Below are 20,285 nucleotides of genomic sequence, written 5' to 3' on the forward strand. Positions count from 1 at the left end.
AGGACACAGGGGTACTACAGAAGCCTGCTGAGGGTCAGGAGGGTGCACAGACGCTTTTCTGTATCAGCTTCAACTAATCACGGTTCCCTTCATTTTCCATTGTTTAAGTTTTCTGTATCAGTTTGCCAAAAGGTTTATATATGAAAAGTGTCCAGTAACATACAGACAACCATCTCCTGCTATCTATGGGAGATTGGCTTTAGCATTATGCCGGGATACCAGCTTCCATGGGTGTTCAAGTTCCTCATACTATACAGTATTTGCACAGACCACTTTGAAGTCTCTCAAGATTAGTTAACAGAATTATTTAACCCAGTATAAGCTCTTTGTAATTAGCTGATACACTACACTGTTTTAGGGATAAATAACTGACAAGAGCCATGTCGAAAAGGCTACGGCAAGCAAATGAATTTCCTGGAGATGGCCCACCATTTTGTGTGACTGTGGTGGGTGCACTCTAGACAGGCACGGTCCCAGAGACTTCATCCTAGGATTGTTTCTCACTGCTGATATGCCTTTCCTGTCACTATTACACAGCCTAATCATTCCTGGGCATCAGCCCATCCTATTGAGCGATTTTTCTGCAGATCAACATGAAGATGAGTTTTCATGAATTGATGCTTATAGATGAATGATTTACATGAATTAATAACTTTATACAATTCCTGATTTGACTCAAATAATTTTAAAAATAAAGTTTAAGAAGATGGTTTTAGTTGTTTTGCCAGAAGATGTAATAAAGTTAGAATCAAGAATAGAATGTGCCCCCTCCTCATAGAATAATAAGTAAAGGCTGCATAATAAAGAATACAATGAAGTTTCATAATTACACTAAGAGAAATAGGCTTGGGACAGATTTGTGATCAAGGAAAAACATTCATGCTAGGTCAGATCCAAGGGTGAAGCCACAGGTGTGCACTATGATAAAGCAAGGCCATGTGAAACTGTTGCTTTGAACTTATAATGAGCTTGTAGAATGAAACACTGCTTTGAACTATCAACATCTTTCTGTAACTCCCCTTTTGTGTAACATTTCATCTATGAAGTAATTTTACAAATAACTTTTGTCTAGGAATAAATAAAAGAGGCTGAGAAAAGGAATAAAGTATGGCACTTGAGGCTCAGCCCCATCCACCAAATGTATATATGTATATATGTATGTACATACATACATGTGTAGGTATATGTATATGTACATAAGTATGCATGAACAGTTATGGAGTTCTTAAGACAGGTAGTAAGGCCTGACCTCTGTGTGTGTGTGTGTGTGTGTGTGCGCGCGCGCGCGTGCACGCGCGTGCATGCCTGTCTGTCTGTCTGTCTGTCTGTGTGTCAGTGTATGTGCATGATTTTTTCCTTTATCCATTCTTTTCTCTGAAGAGTTAACAAGCTCTAAGCTCCAAACCTCCTGCCTGGCAGGGAGGGACCCTTGAGCCAGAGAGAAACTGTACCTGTTTTTCTTAATCCCCTGCTGCTATCAGGAGAGTCAGATTACCAGAAGCCAACAGCTTTTGGCCACAGAATAACAAAGAGTTAAAGACACTCATACCCCATCTCTGCCTTCCATGGTGTACTGGGTACAGGAGAAGCCCCCTACCCCATCCCTGGGAAAATAATATGAAAACGCGCCTACACATAATCGGTAGAAATGTGTCTACTCCAAACACTTCTGGTCTGCAGTTAGTAGACTGCAACTGTAACACACAGACACACACGCACACACATGCACACATACCACACACACGCACATACTCACACACACGCGCGCGTGCGCACACACACACACACACACACACTTGTATTTCTAATATACCAGTAGGTACCATGTACTGAGTGGCTGCAGCAGTCCCAATTGTGTACATAAACCATCCATAAACCTTGGATTCTGTTTTTGTTTCACAGTGCCAGGGCTCAAACCCAGGGCTGTGTGTGCCAGGCAAGCACTCTAGGACTGAGCTACAGTCCCAGCCCATTAGTCATGATTTTAACCATGACAACCACACATGCAAAAAAAAAAAAGAGTTAGTGTCTCTATTTTATAAATGTGGATAGTGAAACAAAACAAAGCAAAAAAGCAAATACAGCAGTTTTTAAACAAAGGTCTGTGTGGTATCCACTGCATGTGATATTTTTGTTTCTCTGGCCCTGCTTTAATGGGAAACTTACCCTGAAGACCTATGGTCTTACTGGTTGGTTGGTTGGTTTACTGAGTCAGAGTCTCACTACATATCCCTGTCTGGCCTGGAACTAGCTCTGTAGACCAGGCTGGCCTCTAACTCACTGAGATCCTCCTACCTCTGCCTCCTGAGTGCTGGGATTAAATGTGTGCCTATGGTTTCACTGGCCAAAAGATAAAGTAAAACTGAACTTACCATAGCAATGTTCAGCAACAGAATATTGATACATGTTGTTTTCAGATTCTTTAATGCATTTTCAGTGGCAGCACCCACATAGATTTTCCCAGCAGGCCTAGATAAGGCTGGTGTCATGCTGCAGATACTACAGTGTGTGGTAAACATCTGGGAAGTAAGGGACACACTGCTCAAGAGAAACCTTTGCCCTCTGTTTCCAAGCATCCAGACGTCATGCACCACTGACTTCATAAATATATTTTTAGACCAGCCATCAGCTTCAGGGACCAGTTCTCTACTACCCACTTTTTCTAGTAAGACTCCATAAAATTCTGAAACACTCCTTTTTTTTTCTTTTATTATTAACTTACAATAAGAACATGTTGTTTATTTGATGGGCAAAGTACTTCAAAATTCTGACATACCATATTCTGATTTATAAGTTTATCTAAGAAGTCTCTAAATTTTTACTCACTTCAGAAGGTACAAAAAACTTCACTGTTGTTTTACGTAAAAATAATATAGCACAAAAATACCCATGTACATGCACACAGCCAAGTAGAAACCAAGGCAAAAACAAGCTAGGTTATGAACCAAGAGGTTTCAAGAATTTACTCGTATAGCCAAGTATAGTGGCACATGCCTTTAATTCCAGCACTCCAGAAACAGGGGCAGGTGATCTCTGAGATCAAGGTCAGCCTGGTCTACAGAGTGAGTTCCAGGACAGCCAGAGCTACACAGAGAAACTCTGTCTAAAAAAAAAGCAAAAACAAAACAAAGTTCCCGATTCACTAAACCACTCCTTTCTTTAACATAATAAAGTGTGGCAGCATTAAGTATCTATACAAGTTTATATGTGCTCACCCTCAATCTCTGTGTCACACGGCACCTCCACCTAACCTACCTCCACCTAACCTACCTCCACCTAACCTACCTCCACCTAACCTACCTCCACCTAACCTACCTCCACCTAACCTACCTCCACCTAACCTACGGGAAGACAGTAAGGCCTAAGTAATGGATGTGTCTATAAAATGGTAAAGAAGCTGGGGACTGAGCTGGGGAAGATTGATGAGGTAAAGGAGCAGAGTTTAGAGAGATTTGCAAAGTAAACAGATGTAGGGAGCGGTGACAGACTCAAAGTCAAAGATGTCTGAAGTGGTTACACACAGATACAGTCGATAGAGCTCACAGGATCCTTTCAAAGCATAAAATCCTACAACTCAATGAAAAAGCCAAAGGGATGAAGACATGAGTAGACACTTGAAAGAATTTGTCTTTTTTTTTTTAAATCAACAGAAATATGAGGAGGTGCTTAATGTCATTAAGAATTAAGAAATTTAAAATAGTGTGATATTAGTTTAGACACAGTTAATTAGCAAATAAGTGTCTTTGAGATTGCTAAGCACTGCGAAGGCTGTGAATTCACACACTCTCTTGCAGCATGGTGCTGGGACCGCACGTGGACTCACCACATCAAGAAACACTTTGGCACTGTGACTTTAAATGGCCACATTCGTTTTCAATACAGTGGTATTTCCTTCAAAATATGTAACCAAGAGCAATGCACAAATGTTCACGAGGAGTCTTTATAGGGACAAAACTATGGAAACAACCCAGCCTTCCTCAACAGGAGGCAGGTAAACTCGTTCATGTGCACAGGATGGGGTGACAGTGGTGAACAGTTTAACAGCCACGTACTCTGTACAGGAGACAAGTCAATACAAGAGCTCCACAAAACTTCCGCACAGTATTTCTCAAAGTTTAAGCCATTCAAACATATTTACTTAGTTGTGGGTGTGTGTATTAACTAATATGTATGTTATAAATGTGTACCTAGTATACATATGTACATATATATTAGAAATAAATATACAACTTAACTATGCAGAAAGGAAAAGGGGGCTATAGTTACTGAGAAGTTCTAAAGTTAAAAACGCAATATTAGAAAAAACAATATTAGAATGATTATTATTACTAAAAATAACAACTGGGAATCCCAGTTCTAATTACTGTCAGGATGATTACATTGAGAAAATCAGATGCTGAATGAAATACAAAAACAGCTTTGGAGAAAGTGAAGAGAAACTAAAAGCAGGAAGGGCTGGAGGTGATTCAGGCCTGGAGGAAAGGCCACTCCTGCCATAGGTAAGATTCCTAAATTCCCCTGTGGGTATGCCCAGCCCTACTCTACCCACCCCAAATGCACACTAAGCACATTGTGTGAGCCTGGGAATGTGAGTGAGTGGAGAAGGAAGGTGGGAAAGAGGGACAGAGAGATAGGCAGGCAGGCAGGCAGGCAGGCAGAGACAGGGGTACAGGCTGACCTCAAGTTGATCCTCCTGACTTGGCCTCCTGAGTGGCTGTGACTACAGATGTAAGCCCGTTGGTATACTTTACACTGGTAAGAGTTAATTTTGCCCAGAGGTCATAACCAGTAGAGATGATTTTTGCAACTTAATATTAGAGCTTCAAAGTAAATAAAACACAAACTGGCAGAATTAAGGAAGAATCACACAAATTTAGCTCATTTATATTTAACGTGATTATTGATAGAATTGGATATAAATATCATACCAATTTTTATTCATCTCATAACTCACTTGTTCCTCCTTTCTGTTCAATTGGCAGACAAGGACAGACAGACTCCAATACAGAAGGTTTGAATAATTCTATCAGCTACCTGGACTAATTCAACTTATAGAACAAAATGCCCAAGTGCAGAACACACATTCTCAAGGCTGCAAGCTACACTCACCAGCAACGGCATAGATGCATCACTATAATATATTTTGTATCTCTACTTACCCATTAACCAAACCACAGGTCTATAAAGCAGGGCTCATTTGGGATTTGAGTCAGGGATTTCTTGCACCCTAAACAAGAATCGAACCCCTAAACAAAGAAGCCACTGTAAAAGCACAGATGCAAACCCACAAGATATGCCTCAGTAAATTTCAAATGAGTTTTAAAGGACAGCTGAAGAGTTCAGAAAGGATAAATAAATGCTATAAAGCACATCTATTAAAAAGCCACCTTGCCCAGGGATGAGCTATTTAAGACACAGACCAGTATAGATAGCATGTGTTGATAAAGCTATATTAATTTTCACAGCTCAGCTGAAGAGTTTTTTTTAAAAAAAAAAATGGAAAGACTAAATAAAAATATTTTAGAAAAACCTATTCTCTGAAAAATACTTTATGTCCTCAAAAAAAAAAAAAAAAAAAAAACCTTAGAGGAAGATTTCCTAGGCTGCCTCCAATAACTAACTAATACAATGGAATATTATTTAACACAATGGAAAGTACAATTAAAGCTGGCTGAACAACTGCAGCTGTGCGACATTATAGTGAGAGAAAGAAGACACAGACGACCACGACCAACACGAGTCCTTTTAAATTAACTCTGCATGCCTCGTCTTACAGAAAATAGAATAATCAATTACCTTTGGCAACGGATAGAGGAAGAACTGGAGAACTCTCTGGTCAGTATTTTAGTTGGTTACCTGAGGTTTACAACTGTCATACGCATCGAATCAGGCAACAGGTTTATACTGTGTTAGGTATGAGGTATCCTGCTATTGAACCTGAGCTGAGCATGAGCCAGGGAGTGAGCAAGCGCTCTCCTCCATGGTTTCTGCTCCAAGTCCCTGCTATGACTTTCCTTAACAACTGATGGGAAGTGTGGGGTGAAGTAAGTCCTGTCTTCCCACACCGAAAGGAGCCCAGTATCAATCCATCTACATTATCTGTTTTAACACACACCTACCAGTTGATGGCAAATGGTGAAAGCTCAAAATTAGTTCGAAGCCTGCTTAGTCAGGAATTTCTACAGAATGCATGTGCCAGTTAAGTACTGTTCAGTTTCTATGGCCAATGCTATTAGTGCCTGTCCACATGTCCATACATGTAGCCCAAATTATAACTAACTGAAACTCCAGGGGACTTCCCTCTGCTATCAAACCTAGAAGCTGCTGGAAGTGTCAGGTCATCAGTACCCCCAGGGAGTGGTCATCAACTTTAAACAGTCCACCTCCCACTCACATCATCCACCCAGGTTCCCGGAATCACCTAGGGCTTCAGTGCCACTCAGAGTGGTACTGATTTGATGAAGCATCACCATACGCTGTGGTCCTGTGCCTTCCCACACCTCTACCAATCTTCCCTGGGCTTACTTTCTAAAATAAATGTCCTGCTTTGGAGGGGGAGGGGAGACTTCACACCGTTTGTATATACCTACCATATACTTTTTACTATATGCAAATTCCACTGTAATTTCATCCAATCCTATGCACCTGGGGCCCAAAGGTCAGAGTACCCAGGTCTCTTTAGTCTCATTCTTTGCTTACCTACAAAGTTAGGTAACTCTGCAGCCCATATGGGCCTCAAGATTTCAATTCTCTTGCCTCAGTTTCCCCAGAGCTGGGATTGCAGGTTCTCACCATCACTCATGGCTGGTTTGTGCCTCTGAGTTGACAAAAGTACTTAGAAGATTAAAACTTCACCATCATAAACTTCACAAGGTAATGAATTTACCTTTTAGGTTACAAATGGCTCCCCTACACTTCTTTAAGCCACTTGCTGAAGGAAAAGGCACCAGCAAACACAATTACAACAGAAAAGAAATGCTGTGTTCAAAGTCACAGTTCACAGGAAAAGCTCCTTCTACTCTGGGCAATATAAGCAGCAGCACTGCTGACATACACATACACACACGGGGGGGGGGGGGGGGAGAAAGAGAGAGAGAGAGAGAGAGAGAGAGAGAGAGAGAGAGAGAGAGAGAGAGAGAAGATTCAATAGAAATACATTTAGAAGTCTAATTTCAGACTTGGTTAGGGATATATTCAGGGCAAATTTGAACTGGATAAAATACCATGGGAAGTTCCAGCAATGGGTGTGGTGGATCAAGGGTTGGTAGAAAAACCACAAGCTTTTTGCAGAGCTGCTGACTAACTGATGTTTTATGTCAGGCAACTGTCCTCATCTTTACATGAAAGGCCGTATGAAAATTAGCAAATCTGTGTTGAGCTTTGGTGAGAATAACATGAACATGTACCCTGGCAGTCTCAGTTTGCTTTGTCCAAAATAAATATCTGCATCTGAAAGTGAACTTGGAATTCTTACCCAAGGCAGATACAACTCATGGAGACTAAAGAGAAAACAAATCTGGCTGGCAGACACCTTCATCCCAGCACTCAGAAGGCAGAGGCAGGTGGATCTCCATACCAAGGCCAGCCTGGTCTGCAGAGTGAGTTCCAGGACAGTCAAGGCTACACAGAGAAATTCTTCTTGAAAAACAAACAAACAAACAAACAAACCAATGAGAATAAGAGAGAGACAGAGAGAGAAACAGAAAGACAGACAGAGACAAAAAACACAGAGAGACAGACAGACAGAACATACCCAGAGAGAGAAAGAGAGAGAGAGAGAGAGAGAGAGAGAGAGAGAGAGAGAGAGAGAGAGAAAATGAATGAATGAATATACCTCAAGGAGAGAATATTCAAGCACATTCAGCCCTGTAGAACACAGCATGCAATCACTATGAAAACAGATTTTTTTTAACATCAATTATCACACACTTCTAACCAGATTTTCCTGCCAGGATGCTACCAACGGAGGATGAGCAATGGCAGATTGAGCAAAGTCTGGAGTGTACAGCAATACAAGCTCAGCAAAGATAAGCCATCTTCAAAACAGAAGGACCAGGGAGACACAGGAAGTATTACTGGGTCTGTGGTTTGGGGGCAGCAACCACTGGAAGTTTTTTAGAAATGCAAATCCTCCCTGCAGTCCAGCAGAGTGCCAGGGGCCTCACCCACAGCTGCAGGGTGGTACTAACAGGCCTTTCCTGCTGGGAAAGGGGGAGCAAGGTGGGACCTGGCTACCAAGGAAAATAGAGCAGAATTCCCCTTCTCACCTCTGCTACTAACTTCCAATCCAGAAATAACAAACAGTTCTAAAGAAAGTAAAGGGTTTTTTTTTTTAAACTTTTAATGGGAAAATCTCTCCCTAACTAAGCTTTAATGTCTAAAACATTTAACCTCCTCCTGTATTTGTTTTAGAGGCAGGATTTGGTTAGGCTGGCCTTAAACTCAGAATTATCCTGCCTCAGCCTCCCAAGTGCTAGGAGTACAGGCGAAGGTCACCATATTGGGCTTGGGGTTTATTTCCTGACTCTCTGCAGTGCATCTGCCACCACAGATCTTCTCTGTGGTCTATGAACTCAAACACATTCATCTCCAATATGTCCTAGTGTACCCACATAAAGTGAAAAGTCCTTGAAGAGGTCACAGGGTGGAGCAAGAGGTGTGGGCAGGCGCTGTTAGGAACAGGAGAGGTAAAGAAACAGAAAGGTTGATATCTTCATGGCAGGGGTGAAATTTAATGTCACAGGTTTAAAATCAGTCAATCAAGTATATTACTGCTGACCTTAGAGATCTGAAGACCACATGTGAGTTGAGGAATTATTAGAAAGTTATCAAAAATATTTCATTTCTGAGTCCTAATTGTTCAGAAATGAGCAGGAGAATACTGTGAGGTGAAATCATATGAGACCTGGAATTCCTATCTTAAAGCAGACAGGGATGACAGTAAAGCACACATGGAACAAAGCCGGGCACGCTGTGGTTACTGAGGAGAGGTAATAAGTATGTCCCAAAATTCTAGCTCACGTTTGTGTCCTGGAGACTTCTGTAACAAAACTTTTACCCAGACCTTTAAACTACAGGATTTTCAAACACCTCCAGACAAGGCATAGTGTCTTAAACAGGTCGTTTTTCTGTCCTAACCACAAGCACACCTAAGAGTTCCCCAAATATTTACAAACCAAATAATGAAACTCTTGCTGTGTACTAGCCACCCATATAAGCACAAACACAGACATGCACACTCTGAAGGTAGAGCAGCCTCCTGCAGACAAAGAGCTGCGTTGAGAGTGTGAAGGGAACACTGACAATGGGGGGGGGGGGGATGCACTGTCCAGTGGGGTGTGTACTGCACGGGGTGTTAGTGAATACTGACCATGGGGTGTTAGCATGCATGGGGTATTAGCGTGCACTTCACGGGGTAGTGCTGTGCACTGCACTGGGTACTGGAGTGTACTTCCGGGGGGGGGGGGGGATTCATTGCATGGGGTGTTAGCGTACCCTGCTCACTGATGACTAAACTGACAGGCCTCAGGGGTGATGGGCAAACCCTGCAAGAAAGCACTCGGAAGACAGAAGCAGAGGGGACACAGGCCAATGGGAAATAAAGTGAGGCCATTGGTGCTCTGCCATTAATATTTAGGAATGACAGGGAGCACAGAAAGAGCCACACAGTAAGCCAAGCGTCTTTTCTTCCTGAGTAGAAGGATGCTGCTGTTACTGAAGACAGACATGGAGTATTTGGTTTAAAACTCGCACGCCCTGCTGCCAAGGCCCGTCCCTGGAGCAGCGGTAGAGTCGGTGGTCTGCGCACTGCAGTGGCGGCACTCCCCGGCATGGGACTCAGCAGCACAAGCCACCCGTGAACCTCGGGTCAAGGGGAAGAACTCGCACAGGCGGCACGCGTGGGAGGTGGCTGTTCGGCCTTGCCCACACGCCACAGTGACGGCAGGGTCCTGGGAGCAGTGGCACAGAGACCCAGCGTGGCCCAGCGGCAGAAGAGGGAGTCCCTGGAGCAGGGACAGAGGCAGCCCACAAAGGTGTGGGTGCACAGGTCGCTGCGGCTAGGGAGAGAGCCCCGTAGGGCAGCTGCAACAGGGAGAGCGGAGAGCGGGAGAGGTTTTCCCTAAGGGCGAGTTTCCCACTTACACAAGAGAGTCCAAAGTTCCAGGAGACACGTGGAATCGAAGATATGGAAGTTTTATTGGTTATGGTAGTTGTATCTGAATGAAGTGCTCTCCCACAAAATGCCAGGAGGGGGTCCCCTAATATTGAAGAGGGGAAAAAGATGAGGGGCTAGGGAGACGAAAACTTAGTTATCTATGCCCCTGGCCTTTAGGTAATTCATTAATATGTAAATCTTGAGGCAGAGGCCTGTTAGTCACGCCCTCTACCTGTATGTGCCTGGACCATGCAGGTGAAATGGAGATCTCTGGGTTCTGGGGGCATGGCCAAACACCCCAGGATGTCTTCTACAGACAGGAGTAATGTGGGCAAATGGTGGGCCTGCAGTAAGAACGCTCCACTCCTCCTGACCTCTAGTCTAGCCCAGGCATGTGCTCACTGAGGGAACCAGACTATGTCAAGCTGTTATCCCTTAAGTAGAGCCACCAACCTTGAGTTCTAACCCAAACTCTAAAGTATCTATGGGTCACCACCCCTGCCTTTCACCATACAGCTGAACAACCTGCCCTCTGAACACATCCTGCCCTTTTACTTCGTCTTCATACGGTCCCCTAGCTGCTTGTTCCCTGCCCTGGGACACATGCAGTTGTCCCCTGGTGTCTGTGGGTACTGACTCCAGGACTCTACATACCAAACCCACAGCAGCTTGAGCCCCCTGTATAAAATTATGTGGTATTTGTATATAACCTACGTGATTCTGCCATGTGCTTCAAATCCTTTCTAGGTTACTTATAATACAGGACAGTCTCAAAGTTTGTACCCTGTTCCACACAAAGCTGACCTTTGCCGAACTGATTAGCTGCCTACTCTCCACCCCAAGCATGTAAAGTAAGCTTATCACCAGATGAGATACCACCTGAGGTCCTAACCCTGAAGAAAACTACATGCATGGCAGGATACCCAGGATGCCACTGATGAATCTCCCCACAAGCCTTCCCACTAACAAATGCATAGCACACGCACAAACCATAACTATTTTACAGTGACCTTGGAAAGGGTAAGTCTAAAGATGGGTTTGCTGAGCAGGTCCAGTATCTACCACAGTGAGCTTCTCACAGACTCTGACATCACTTTCAATAGTCTACACCAGGTTTACTGTGGTGATTCCTAGAGAGGATAAATTCTATGCACCACCATACAGCTACTCATCCGTCACCATCAAACACCCAGGAGTAATATACACGAAAGGATGACACGCGGCTAGACTTGCTTGGCTCTTCTGCGTCTTCCATCATTGACCTAGATTTTGTTTTTATCTCAGTAAAGGCTCTGGCAACATGGTTCTGACAAGAGGGAACCAGCTGGGGAGGGGAAGAGGCAGGGAAGAAGAGAGTGAACATTCAGAGGTGCCTGATGGGAACTTGAAAGGATGCCTCTCCTTGGGGGTGTGTGCTGAACGGCCTCGGCAGTTAGCCATGTGCACACTGTGTGACACTGAAGGGAGCAGAGCTGTGATCCACCCAGGTGACCTGGTGCATTTCCTCCTATACACACTTGCCCCTGGGTCCCGTGGACCAGGATCAGGTCCAGGCTCCGGGAGCCTCCGCTGCACTGCGTACCTACTTTCCAATCAAGTCTACCTCAGAGAACAGGTTCCAAAGACAGACCCCTCTCTAGCTAAGTACACGGTTTTAAGTGGTACCCCCAAGCTTGGGTATTCAAAGTCATCAGAGAATACATTCTACCTGATGTGGCATTCTTCTGATTTTTTTTGTTTGTTTTTTGTTTTTTAAACAAAACAAAGGCAAGAACTGATATACTCAGATTTTACTTTCTGCTATTACCAAATATCTTCATCTCAGAACCCTTGGGCTCAGCCTTCTGTTAAAGAGCAGCAATGTGAATACTGAGTCCTCTATGGAACACCTAGATGAGCTGGCTCCACTTTCCAGAGCAATGTCACCATGGTCTGCAGTTCATGTTGAACAGGAATCTATTGATCTTCAGCTCTCTCCCTGCAACATTCCACTGTCTGTAACAATTCCTAGTGAACTTCCCCAATCCTATAACTGCCTACTCTTCATCTTAGAAGATGACTTCCATATCCCTGCCATGGGGAGATAACCACCATCCACCCTGGAGGAGCCTTGACTGTCTAATGTTCCTGTGTGTACTGATTTGCTGGCATATTCTCTCATTTCTGTGTGATTGTGAAGCTGAGCCGTGAAAAGCTAAAGAAGGAAGTACAGACATAACTAGACTTGTTTGCTTGTTTTGCATCTGGTTTTTTGAGATAGAGTCTCATTACTGTTGATGCAAAAAAACCAGCTCTTACCTCAAAGGGGGCAGAGTTGAGTCTATTCTGAGGCAAATCTGAGAGGTGGAGGCTTAGAAACATGGGTTTTACATTGCCCCAAAAATGACTGGATAGCCCTGGAGAGATTTGTGAGCCTTTACAACCACAGAACAAAAAGAGTCATGATGCCATTTCATTTATTCTCATGGAGACAGCAGGTAGAAGGCAACAAAGAGCAGGAGAAATTCTAGGGGTTCCAGATGCTGTCTGATAATCCTCTTAGCTTTTTGAATTAGTGGTCTGCTAACCTAGTTTTCCCTGACAGCCATGAGGACGACAGCTCAGACACAGAAGTGATAGGTTCTTGAGAGAACTAAAGACAACCCAGGATTACAGTTCTGGATCTGCATCATTCCAACTAACTATAATCATGAAATCAGTCTTTAACATAGGTATGGCCTTCTCTGAGAACTTCAGTTCACATTTCATAACTCAGATTGGCCTTGAACTTGCAAATGTTCTGGATTCAGCCTCCCAAGAGCCAGACTACAGGTATGAGCCATCAAACCTGGATAGCAGTATTCCTGAGTGTCTGGTGGCAACTGGTTTTGTTGTTGGTGGGTTTGGCAGCTCTTATTTACTCATCCCCGGCAGAGACTAACAAAACACAAAATCAGACTGCCATTTTCCACTCTCAAGATCTTTCTCTTAAGCATATAATTCCAAGAATTTTTAAAATAACTTGTTTAATTTCCTGGGTCAGGGAAAAGGAGTTGGGCAATGGAATCTTCAGAGGCCAAAGGAATGGGAGGAGATGCTGAGTGTCCTGGCCTGAGGAGGCATCCTGCCCCGTGCTTACAGGCTCCTTTACAGGAACTACTTTCCCCAACTGGTTCTCCTACTCATAAATAACTCCCTGGGTTTATAAACCAAATCAACACGGATTACTGGACAGCCAACTTACACAAAATTATTTATAAAATCTGTCCGTTAACTCGCGGCTAGAGAGATGGTTCAGTGACTAAGAGCATGTGTTTTTCTTGAAGAGGACCCAAGCTGAGCTCTCAGCACCCAAATCTCAGCTCATAATCACCTGCAGCTCCAGCCACAGGGTATTCAAGGCTCACTTCTGGACTCCACAGGCGTGCTCACATGTGCAACACGCCTATACGAAGACACATCTCTACATGTAATTTAAAAATAAAAATAAATCTTTAATAAATTTTAAGAATCTTTCCATTAACCAAGAGTATCAACTCATTCCCTGTATCAGTACATGGCTGTTTTGTGTTCTCCTCAGTGAAATAAATGATCACTTTGGATTACTGAATATAAACCTTCTAAGCTTCTGCTTCAAATTAAGTGTAAAAATATTTACGAAGCCGGTTACATAGCTGTTGTTTGTTTAAGTGAGACCTGTCATAGTCAGTTTTTGTTGTTATTTTAATTTCTCTCAGAACCAGATCTCTGTGATTGCAGGCTCTAGTTCCCTTCCTTTCCTGCTGGTTTGAAATGATCACCAGGTTGAGAATGAAAAGTCTGCAGGCAGCCTCTTGCTTTCGCCCACCTGTGACAACTGAGCCATCTGGACAAGCAAGTGGGTCCGTGATAAGCCAGGAGTAGCTTAGAAAAACCACTACCCAGGGCTCTTTTTTTTTTTTTTTTAAATAGATTTATTTATATGAGTACACTGTAGCTGTCTTCGGATACACCAGAAGAGGGCATCAGATCCCATTACAGATGGTTGTGAGCCACCATGTGGTTGCTGGGAATTGAACTCAGGATTTCTGTTAGACCAGTCAGTGTTCTTAACTGCTGAGCCATCTCTCCAGCCCTACCCAGGGCTCTTGTTTGCAGGAGATAACCAGACTTGGAATTCCTGCTCAGCTCACCATGTTTCCAGGTCCTGGTATATAGACACAAGTTAATGAAGTCTTGGGCTTAGACAATGGCGAGAGGGAAACTGAAGAATGAACAGTACAGATCTGTGCTGAGACAGTCTTCCTAGAAGACAGGAAGGAAGATTGGACCTAGAATAGCCACCTCAAGTGCAAAGACCTCAGGCCCAGGTCCAAGGAATACAACTGTATGAAAGGTATGGAGAAGGCAAGGGAGGTGTCAGCCCACAGAGACGATGTCACCCTGGGTGGTAGTTTGATTACTTATATTCCAAGAAAAAAAAAGTCAGATGCAGGCAGGCCCATGCTGGAGAATAGCCTATAGTCCTGAAAACTGAGAAACTGGAATTTAAGATTGGATCCTGTGAGCTCTGCTTCTTCAGTGGTTAGGTTCAGGACCACTCAATCACCCTGTGGAGATTGAAAGCCTTGGCCCCCTCCTAACAGCCCAGCATTTGGGAAGTCTGTGCTGCTCTGGGAGGTTTTCAGGCTATCAGCAAAGCTCAATGCAACTTACTGTAAGGGTTAGCCCTTAGCATTAGACTAGCAGCAGAGCCTCTTGAGTTTCTGATTTTCTCTGGAGAGCAAGGTCCCAGGCCTGCTTCTTCTCAGACACAAAGCAAGCTCAAAGTGAGGAAAGGAATCCATATTTAAAGGCAAGTTCTGATGGCTAATCTTATTGCATATCAGTTTTGTTAAAATACATGGCTTGCTTCTTTGAGGGTTGGCCACGCTGTGGCAGTAAAGCATATCATAAAAGCACTAGGGAAAATGTCACTCATTAAATTTCATTTTAGTGGCAAATGAGCCAGTAGGGTAAAGTACATGCAAGCTGACTCTGGTTCCAGAGAATTCTCCAAGAGGCATCTTTCTCCTAAGAGACTGAGAGACTGGGAACCTAAGCTAAGCAAAGACCCTCGCCTGTGGAGAATGCCTTGTTTAGAAAGGTACTTAGTGGGGTAGACAGACAGTGACTGTCAAACAGAGCAGCAGAGAGGTGACTTCTGCCTGTGGAAATGCATGCATTCCCCGTTTAGCAGAGAGGCTTCAATATTCTACTTCACCTCAATAGTGATGGTCACTACAGCCTTTTATACAAGCAGAAAGGACTCTTGGCCCCTTTCCCTCCTCGATGCTACAGGCCTAGTGAGGTCTGGATGACAGGTGATGTTAACAGGGAGGAATGTTACCCATCCTGCCTAAACTCCACTTCCCGCAGGCATGACAGTTTTATTAAAACACAGTTTTATTGAAACAGTATTTTAGAATATTTGTCAGGGGAAACAAAACCTGACTAACTCAACAGAAGGGAGAAACGTTTTAGTGTTGCCTGGTCTCTGGCTGGGCCAACAAAACACAGTTGTTATCTCAGTGCCCAGGACTGAGACAGTATGTACCAGTGACACAAACCTGATGCACTTAGCAATGAGGAATGGGGTGCATTTAAAAGCATAGCTGAGGTACAGACTAGGGCAGGCGCCAAGAGCTGTAGAGAGAAGGACTTGACAGATACCTGGAACAGCCAAAGACATGGGAGAGTGCAGAGGAGAAAACAAACACATCCCACATCTCTGACAGTATCACGGACAGCATCCAAATAACTGAACGACCTGCCAGAAAAGGCAGCTGTGAACTCTTGGAATAAACAGTCCATCTAAAGCATCGGAGGGCTGAAAATGTCAAACGTACACAGCCAAATGAGGCTTCTGCGAATGATGGGGAAAGCGTAAGAAAGGCGGGGCTGAAACAAGGCGTGAGGCAACAACACAGTAAGCATCAACAGCACAGTCAAAAAACAAGACTGTGATAAACTCGGAGCTTAGACTGTTAGATGTTTCACCAAACATAAGACCAAGAGTGGTGCTGGCTGTAGAAACCAGCACCACGACCATTCTATGGGTCCAGAAAGGGAGCAAAATTTAGTCAACTTAGAATTGTTTTTCTGGGTTTATGGAAGACTCCCAAACAAGCCTGCTGTCTCTGTGAAGCTAACTGCATCATAGTCTGTGAGGAGCTCAACTGTATCTCCCCAAAAGTTGTATACTGAAGTCCCAACTCCCAGAAACTCAGAATGTGACCTTATATAGACACAGACTCTTCAGAGAACTAATCCAGGTTAAATGAAACCTTTAGGGTGAGACCTACCCCAATGTAACTGGTATCCTTACATAAGGGAGACATCTGGACATGAAAAAGACATCAGGGTAAGAAGAGGCCTGAAAAACTCCACCGCCACTATATGTAATCATCAGTAATAATAATCCATTTTTTATATATGGCCCGATGTGCTAACTCAGTTAAATACAGATTGGTCACAAGATCAAGACACAGGGCACAGAGGGACACACGATACATCAAAGCCACAGCACAGTATCAACATCAAAACTGATGAAGAGAATGCTCACTTTACGCATTCGTGGGATGACTCACAGCCAGCAAGAATGGAGCCGCCTCCCAAGCACACCCACTGCTGCCAGGTCTTAAATACTTCTAGCCATCTCTACCAGGGTAAACATGCCGATCAAAGAATGCTGTTCCTGACATGGTGGAGGCTCTCCGTGTAGTAAAGTCACGGTGGGCTGAGGACCGCCAGTGCTAATGGCTACAGGCCTCCAGACTGTAAAACTCACCCAACATTTAACTACAACCCACAGCTGTCAGCAAGCAGCAGAGTCACAACCACATTGGCTTAAAGATAGTTACGACATCACGCTGGTCACCAGGAAGACCATTTTACTGCTCGTGGCAAAAGCTTGTCGTATTTATTACTTAGTTATTACTAGAACCATATCACTGGACTCTAGGGAGTTCTCGACTTTACTCTTTGTTCTCCCGATATGAGACAGATCAAACACACGTTTTACTTTGGAGGCAGACTGAATCCTGGAGCTGGGTCACTGTCCTGAATGTGAGTTATATTCTGGAGCAGACTCCTCATCCTCGGCCAACAGATGCTGAAACTCAGCTGGTTATGCACTGGGCTCTCTATGGACCAGTGGTAACACTTTCTCAGTATCATTTTTCAGCTTTAATCTAAACAAAATGTCATTTCAGACTGCCAAAATGTCATTTCAGAGTGTCACATTTAGTCCCTTTCCCATGAATATTCTTGCGATGGACACCCTTGTGTTATTGACCTGAGCTTACCACTGTGAAGGTTTTAAATATGTTTGGTTCAGGAAATAAAACAATCAGCACAATGGAGTGTACAGAGACAGACCTTGGGGGAGCTCCAGCTGGGACTAGCAGTGCTGAGGGCCATGGAATGTAGGGCCATTTTGAAAATTTAAAGTCCACACTACAAAACAGGGATGTCAGTCAGCAAGGGGTCTTAAGTAGAGAGGTGAGTTGTGTTTCTAAAGACTCACTAGCATTCCTGGAGGAACCCAGAAAAGACGTGGGACCGTCAACTCTACCTGAGAACTAGTCAGGAGAAAGCAGGAAGTGGACAAGTGACAGTCGGGACACCTTAGGGGGCTGAATCCATGGGGCTTCCTGAGGGAAGGTACAGGAGCAGAAGCCTGAGTGAGGAGTGTAACCAAGATGATGTCAGTCTGGGGCCTGAGAGGAGCTGCCAGACCCTGAATCTGTGCAGGAGAGCACGGTAGGGAGCGCGTTTGACGGTGAAGGTCATGAATTCAGTATTAGGGTTGAGACTTCTGTAAAAATGCTCTTCAGCATATATTGGTACTAAAATATAACGTGCAAGATTTACATTTTCAAAAATAAAACTGGAAAAGGCACTCATGATCAGAGTTTCAGAAGCTCCTAGCCTACCAACTGCCTTCTAAGTCAGGAAGCCTCCCTCAGACTGTTCTCCATGGCCACATTCCTGTCCCACCCCTGCATGTTTTTGGTGAGACCAGTTGCTCTGAGAGTAAAGAAGCCTCACAAGAAAAACTAAGGGGTGGGTGGTCAAGATTACCGGACAGAGTAAACATCATCCTCTCCCTATTTTGCTACTATAATTTATTTCCTTCATGATCTGTGGGCTTTTCATAAACCCCATTCATTAAGACCAAAGATTCTCAGACTCCACCCAGACCTACTGAACTGGAAATTCTTAGGGTGGCACTGGAAAGCTGCATCGTAACAAGTCCTCTGGGTGACAAGGAAACATACTCAAGCTCAGAAACCACTGACAATTACCAATAAGGTCTCTGGGTCTACATCCGTCTATTTGCTGTATTTTACTCTGCACTAAGAGCTCCTTGGCACTTAAAAGCTGTATTTAATACCAGAATAAGCCTTTTTCCCCAGAAATGCCACCCTCCCTGTGAGATCTCACATTCTCTGTCAGGAAGTGACATCCGGGTTTTTTTCCACAAAGCTCGACAGTTACTCATGCCCTTAACACTGGGGGCACTGGTCTTCCTGATCTGAGCACATGGCCTTGATTCCATACGCACAACAGAGACCCTGCTGGTTACTGGAATTCATGACAGCATCTGGTTATTCTAGGCCAGAGTTTCTCAAGGTGTAATCAACAAGCAGAAGAAACACCTGGAAGCCAAGATGCTACACTTGAGAAGATGAAAGAAGAACATGAATTCCAGGCTAGCCTAGGCTACAGAGTACACCTGTCTCATACACACAATTACCTGGAAGGTTCAGTTGCTAGTCTCTTCAAGCAGTAATTCCTAGGGATGGGGCACAAGAATTCTCACTTTCATTACTCAGTGTGATGGCTGTAGATGAAATTCATCTTGATAATTAACCATGGGTCAAATCAACTGTCTCTGGGTTTATGAGAACCCTAGGATAAACTAAGACAAAGGGGTAATTCTGCTCTGGCTTGTGGCCCGCTTCTTAAACATATCCTGTGGGTTGTGAGTCTTAAACACAACCACTTCGCACTTTGTGTCTACCCTAGATTTATCTGTGAAGACTCTGGGATAATTTTCTTACCACATAAGAGTTTTCCCTGGTTTAAACTTATGGAATTAAATTCCAAGGCTACTGAACTTTACGTTCAGCACAGATACTGTGAGACCATATTGAAGGTATGTTCTAGTCTATTTTCCTCTACTTAAGTCATTTTGGAACTGTCAGTTTCTACAAGCTTCAGCAAAATGGAGGCATGGGATCTCAAGACACAAGGGAGGTCATTCAGATATCTATCAAATTGTGGATGTTACTTATAAGTGGTGTAACATGTTCCACCTTTAAACCATCCCGGCTTTAGCTATAAAAGCTATTTATTCTTAATCGAGAGTTCTATGCTCAAGAGCTCCATGTTTCTCCACCCCCATGTACCTGCAAGCGGTCAGTCAAAATAATCACCCCCAAAATATATAATAAGAGCAGAAGAAAGTCAGAATTAAGTGACTTTTAGCACTACTGGAAATAAAGAAATGGCTATAAAACAAAAAACAAAAATGACAAGCTCTCTACAAAAAAATATCACCGAGTCTTCTTGAATCGACCCGTGCCTGTCTCTATCTTGCCAAACATATGCCAGTCCTTTTCCTAAGAACTGAACTGTCTAGTTAAATCTCCACTAGTCCTCTCTAAATTAGGGTGCACATAAACTATGGGTGATAGAGACACATGAGGAAGTGTGCACACACTCCCACTCACCACCCACACATACTCCTGAAGTTCATGAAAATCGTTAGTTTGTGCCAACTTATCCTGTTCTGAATTTGACAACCGACTTGCAAAATCCCATTTCCCGGACTAATTTAAGAAAACAGCTTTAATAAATGTTGACAGAAGGAACATACATCTGATTGTGCAGGCTTGCAAGAATATTTTTAATTAAAATATAACCTATATGCAGCAACAGGTTGTCCTTTTTAGGTGTACAGTCCTATCTCTGACAATGCATGCAGCCATATAACAACAACCAAGGTTGTTGAGCCCTGTTGCTCAACGGAGGCACCAGGCATGGTGGCTACTGAGCATGGGGCTTAGGACTGCACAGGACCCAAACCAGGTATGATCTAAATGTAAAGTAGATGACAGTCATC

The 20,285-nt window shown here is 43.7% G+C and overlaps 1 protein-coding gene across 9 annotated transcripts in view; it reads right to left on the reverse strand.

The window, feature by feature from the left end:
- Window positions 1-20,285, reverse strand: part of Ppfibp1 (PPFIA binding protein 1) — a 149,609-nt gene that overhangs the window by 59,457 nt on the left and 69,867 nt on the right. The window lies entirely within an intron of this gene.

The sequence above is a fragment of the Grammomys surdaster genome, unplaced genomic scaffold, assembly GCF_004785775.1.
Source record: "Grammomys surdaster isolate TR1022 unplaced genomic scaffold, NIH_TR_1.0 126176, whole genome shotgun sequence".
NCBI classification, from domain to species: Eukaryota; Metazoa; Chordata; class Mammalia; order Rodentia; family Muridae; genus Grammomys; species Grammomys surdaster.